We start from the raw sequence: 5898 nt of genomic DNA, 5'->3' as shown, positions 1-5898 counted from the left end.
GTGTGTGTGTGTGTGTGCACGCGCACATGTGTACACGCCTGTGGAGGCCAGCGCTCTGCATTAGGTATCTTCATCAGTCCCTCCCTGCCGTTCTGTCTGAGCCTGGCTCGCAGTCAGGCCAGGCTGACTGAGCAGCGAGCTCCAGATCCCTGGCCTTGGATCCCAGCACGCACACCCACATCCTGTCTGGTTGGTTCTGAGCTTCAGGCTCACCCTCCCGCAGGCGCGGCCAGCAACCTTGCCTCACCAAACGCGTTTTGGCTTACGATCTTCACAACTTAAAATCAGTTTGTCAGGACTTAACTCACCAAGAGCCGAAGGACATCTCGCATGTATGCCGTGTGCACATGTGTGCGTGTCCATGTGCGTGACACAGATGTTAGTCTTGGCTAACACGTAAGGCGGAACACAAGCCCTCTTGTGTGTAAATGTGGAGGCTCTGTTGGGGATGGCGCGTTTCCAGCGTGGTTTATTTTTAGACTAGCACGCCCTGGAATTACTCGGACACGCTGGGAGCCTCAACTGGGCCTTTCTTTGGTCTTGGCCTGATTGGACACATCTTGGCTCTCATGATCTTGTGGTCAGCTGGGAGGCTGGTGGTGCTGGCTTCGCCCGTCTTAGCTGGGACCTCTGCTACAAGAATGGGCTGACTCTGCCCCAGGCTTTGGCTCAGCGTCAATCATGTTTTCCTGGACTTGCAGACACAGCAGAAACAAGAGTGTCAGTGACTGGAATGTGTGAGGCTTGGGGAAGGGTATTCTCTGTCTTTGTTGCTGTTGTTGCTTCAATATCTCTGAAGCTGGGTGACTGTAAAGAACAAGAGCTTGTTCAGTTACTAGTTGTAAAGGCTGAAAGTTCAGGAGGGGGAGGCTCCCGGCTCTGACTCTAGGCAGGGTCTCATGGCTGTTGGCACGGTGGCAGGAGCAGGGGATCAGAAGATGAGACAGCAGACAGAGTTCAGGTGTGTAGGGGGAGCCAGATCATGGGGAGCCTGCCCTAGGGCCAATCTCTCCCCAAGAGCATGGCCCCGCAACCTCTTGCAGGCTGTAAGTTCTTCCTTTAAAAGCAGCGGAGACTTGTTCTGCCAAACTGTGGGTTCCTTGTGGCTCTTCCTGCCTGTCACATGCTTTGGTCAGACTTTTGCTCACTACAGCCCTCCTCCCTGCTCTCCTCTTGTTAAGCGGCCCCTTTCGTTATAATGTCTGTTTTTTTAAATCTAGGCCCTATGTGTGAAAGAAACAGGTATGTTTTTCTGAAAAGGACTTTTATTTATTGATTTATTCAGTCATTTATTCATTTAATTTTTGACTCAGGGTTTCTCCGTACAACAGTCGTGGCTGGCCTGGCACTCACTCTGTAGACCAGGCTGGCCTTGAACTCATAGAGATCGACTGCTGCTGCCTCTCAAGTGCCAGGACTAAAGATGTGCACCGCCACCTGGCCCTATTTAATTTAATGTTATCACCAGTTCCATCTGCTTCCCGTCAAGGGGCAGGTTGTTCTTTATGACTGAATAATGTTCGCACTGTGGATGTACAGCATATTAAAAACCCACGCCCCCACTGCTGGGCATCCAGCTGACTCCACACGTGGCCTCCAGGGACGGGGAGGCTGATCTTGTCTGAGGGTTTATCACAATGGGCAGGGCTGGTGCTGCGCAGTGGCCCTTGCTCGCACAACTCTCACCACGTGGTTCTCGGGTCTTTGAAACTGGTTTGCAAGAAGAATGTGGAAAAGGCTGGAACTAACCGCTTAGGTTTTCTGTATTTCTTTTGATGTCACCATGACTGGCCTGGTGTCCCCATATCAGATTGTTTTATTTCTTTTAATGTTAGCTCATTGGCTCTCTTTTGTTATGCCCTGCTTAATAGTAGGCAACTTAGATCAGGGTCTATAAAGATGGACAACAGAGTTCCCCAAAAGTTCATTGCTGAGGTCTTGGTTCCCAGCGTGGAGAAAGTGGAGGCTCTCACTGCAGGGGGCAGGGGCTGGAACACAGAATCACTACCCTGTGACTAGATCAATGATGTCCTGTCGGGGGGAGCGAGAATCTGGCTTTCATGAGAGAGAATTAGTTCTGCAGCAAGGCTACCCTCGGAGCACTCACCTCCTTCCAAGTGGGCTGTTTCCTGTTCTGCTTCCCCTCTATGGGATAAAGAGCCCAGGCTCAGGAATTGTGTTACAGCAACGTAAAATAGACGGAGATAATACAAGGAAGTACTGGTAGGTGGCCAGAAAGTTGAGACGGCGTTTGTAGAGTTTTGTAAGAGGTGGGCAGCTCTCAAGATCAGCACAGGAAACGTTTGTCGGGGCTATGACACTTGCGGCCCTGCGGCCCAGCATGGGTGGTGGCGTTTGAGTGCTTCCTGGTCACTGCCTCTCCAATCTCCTCCTCCAGGACACCTGCAGTGAGTGGCTTCTCTAAGTGAGGCACCATGGCAAAAGCAGAAGGGCTCAGCCCCGGTGACCTCTGAGTGACCTCTGGGTTTTGAATGACATCAGCTCCTGTTGAAATTACCCAGGACCAGCCGCAGCATTTCCTCAGCAGAGTTAATGGGAATTTATTTAGAAAGATCCAGGAAACAGAATGTGAAAACTCAGGGCTTATCTCATCTGCTACTGTCAAATTGGAATCTTTCATGGAGTGAGAAATGCAGTCAAGAGTCGGGATGTGAACTAAAGTATAAGCTGCCCTGGAAGCAGGTTTCCTGAGGTGCGCGGAGGCGGGCGCAGGGGACAGAGCGCCATCTATGTGCCAGCATGTGCTCAGAGCCCACGGGAAGCTGGCTGCTACAGCCGGTGCCTGCAATCCCAGTACTGCAGAACTGGAGACAGGCGGTCCCTGCGCCTCCATGGTCAGCCTGGGGCTCCTTGCTGAGCTCCAGCCCAGTGCGATGCCCTGTCTCAACACACTAGGTGAACAGTGCCTGAGGAATGACACTCGAGGTTGACCTTTGGCCTCCGCACCCAAGCACACACAGATGCACCCCACCCCCACACACACACACAGAGGAACTGGGATGGCGGAAGCAAAGGTACCTTTCTGCACAGTCCTTCCCACGTCGTCTTTGGACCTGAGCCTACACAGGGTCACGAGGAAGCCTTCTTTCTCGGCCACAGTATCTGACACTGTTCTGTTATTATATCAGCTAAACATCTGCTCTTCCCTGTAAGCCCTGGCTGACACCGATGAGAGCCCCGATGAAGACCTTGCTAGGCAGGTGAGCCTCACTTCTGGGTCAGAATCTGCATTTTACTGAGGCCGTGGTGGTAAGCAGGCACACTGAAGTTCACTAAAGCCCGAGAGAGCTTTAACTCTCAGCTCACCCTAGAGCCAGCTGAGGAGGTAGATGACGGTTTCTCCGGTGAGACTGGCCTCGTGGTAGTCTGGAGAGAGGGCCCGACCCACTGCCGGCAGCACCGCTCCCGGGGCAGGCCGTCCTGGGCTGCGTGAGGACGTCAGCCTGGAATGACTGTGCTTCAAGCTCGTGCCCTGGCTTCTCTCCAATAACAGGCTGTGACCTGGAAGTGTCACGGAATAAACCCTCTGCTCTCCTAAGTGGCTTTTGATCTCAGGGTTTTATCAGAGCAACGGAAAGTAGGACACCATCCTAGGCCAGAGCTGCGTCTCAGGGCTGCTGCTCACTCATTCTGTAACTTTGGCTGCTTTTCTTTGTTCCAGACTCTGTGCCAGGCAGTTGGGTGCCTTAGAATTCAGGGAATAGCCCTTCCCTTTAAAGAAATTATTTTCTACATTTATTTTTATATGTACAAGTGTTTTGCCTGCATGAATATGTTCACCACATACGTGCCTGGTTCCTACGGAGTCCGGAAGATGGCACTGGATCCCTAGAACTGGAGTTAAAGATGATTATGAGCCACCACGTGGGTTCTGGGAACCAAGCCCAAGGCCCTCTGTGAGAGCAGCTGTGCCTTAGCTGCTGAGCCATCTCTCCAGAATCACACACACACACACACACATACATACACACACACAAAAGAGAACAGGGCATTGAAAATTAGATCAGTAAGATTTTTAAACTTGTGACTTTCCCATCATGCACTCTGATCCCACTCATCTCCCCCACCCCTACTGCCCACCCTCCACCTGTGCCACCTCCCCCACAACAGAGAACAGAAGGTCTTGCTATGGAGGCAGTGTGTCTCCTGTGTCTCAGTGTGTCAGTGTCTCCCATAGCACACCCTTTTCCACACTTCTTTGCTTGCAAATATTCATTGCAACAACTTGTTGGTCTGTTTCGGGGCCTCTGGCTTCTGCTGCTCTGTCCACACTGGATCCTCACGGAAACGCCTCTCAGATCCTGTTGTTGCCCTGTGTCATGGAGATTTTGGATCTGTAGAGCTGGCCCCTTCCAGTACTCCAGGAGCTCACTGAGGGGGTAGATGTTGGGGTGGACCAATTCAAAGCCCTGGTCAGGGCCTGAGAGACATATGGCTGGCTCACCAGCAACCTGCACAACCAGGGCCAACCCCTGCTTCCCAGGTGAGGTGCAGGGCTCGCTCTCTTTTTCAAGTATTTGCAGCTGGTGAGAGACACGGCCATTTCTCCCAAGATCCCAGGGCCAGCTCTCCCACCTGCCATAGATGGTGAGGGGTGAGTGAGGGGAGGAGGGCATCTCTCCTTCGTCCACAGCACTGCCCAGCAGACAAGAGGCAGAGCAGCTCTCCTGCACTCATGCCCTTGCGGCTGGCTCACTGCAACCCCACATCCAGGGCTAGCTCTACTGTGCCGCCCAGGTGAGGCGCAGGGCGCCTCTCCCGATCACTGTGGATGGCGAGGGGCAGGGCCAGCTCTCCTGCTCCCATGCCTCCAGGGCCAGCTCTCCCATGATGCCCAGGTGAGGATGGGTGCAGTTGTTTGCAGTCCTCAGATGCTAACACGTCCCTGGGTAGAAGTTCATATCAGGGATGTCCTCCTGGCTGTTGGTAGTAATAGACCCCTGCTTCTGCAGGGCCACGGACCCAGACAAGGCCCAGGTGGCAGCATAGGCCAGGACCCCACCACGGTCCCAGGTGCCATCACCAGCTGCTCACATCAGGCTGCTCCTCACTATCCTCGAGTCTCCAGCTCTGCCTCTCTTCTTTGTCCCTACATCCTTCTGTTTCTCTTTCTCCTCCATTTCCCCATTGCTTACTTGCTCCGTCTAGTGGTCCCAGGGTGTCTGAGTGTCTGAGGTCATCTCAGGAGAGCTCGTGCACTAAGGCTCAGCAGGGGTCATCCCAGGCATGGTCTCCACCCCCATCAGGACTGTGTGGCTCCTGACTGGTGCTGGTCTCATGCTAGCTCTCTGTCCAGGCGCCCTGGCACTGACTGGCAGTCGTATCTCAGGCTGCTAATCGTTCAGAGGTCAGAGCACCGAGTGTAGACACAGCCTCTCTCCTCTCTGCTGACACACCTGTGACACGGCAGCCACACCTGCAATGCTTCTAGGGAAACCTCAATAAACTTTATAATAGTAAAATCCCCGTGGAGGGTGGGGCGGTGGCTCCGGGTTACAGCACTTCTACCCTGCCAGAGGATCTGGGTTCGTCTCCCAGCACCTACATCGGGCCACTCACAGCTGTCTGTGTCCTCGAGGACAACTGCAGGCACACATTCACACAACCACGAGTACAATAAAGTAACGGGTAAAGCAACCTTTCAAAGCCCTGTGGGAGGGACACACTTTCCCTCTTGCCCAACCTCTGCCAGAAAACCAGCTCAAGTTCCTGAGCAGAGATTATTTCCCAAACATCTCACCCTTGCCCTCCCTGCGCTCTCTCTGCGGCTTCCTGGAAACCCACCCGGTACGTGGGTAGACATGCCGTGCGGAAGGCTGGATTCCGGTGCCAGTGAACCTTGGGAAATACTGGTCGCCTTTGAACTCCCCGTGAGTT

The 5898-nt window shown here is 53.5% G+C and overlaps 1 pseudogene; it reads right to left on the bottom strand.

Moving 5' to 3' along the window:
• Positions 1 to 5342: 5342 nt before the first annotated feature.
• LOC129672406 (small nucleolar RNA SNORA17) lies at positions 5343 to 5454 on the bottom strand (annotated as a pseudogene).
• Between the last annotated feature and the right edge of the window lie 444 nt (positions 5455 to 5898).

Source organism: Psammomys obesus, unplaced genomic scaffold, assembly GCF_907164565.1.
Source record: "Psammomys obesus unplaced genomic scaffold, mPsaObe1.curated_primary_1811, whole genome shotgun sequence".
NCBI classification, from domain to species: Eukaryota; Metazoa; Chordata; class Mammalia; order Rodentia; family Muridae; genus Psammomys; species Psammomys obesus.
Note: the sequence above shows the minus strand (reverse complement) of the source record. Positions and strands in the feature narration are given on the sequence as shown.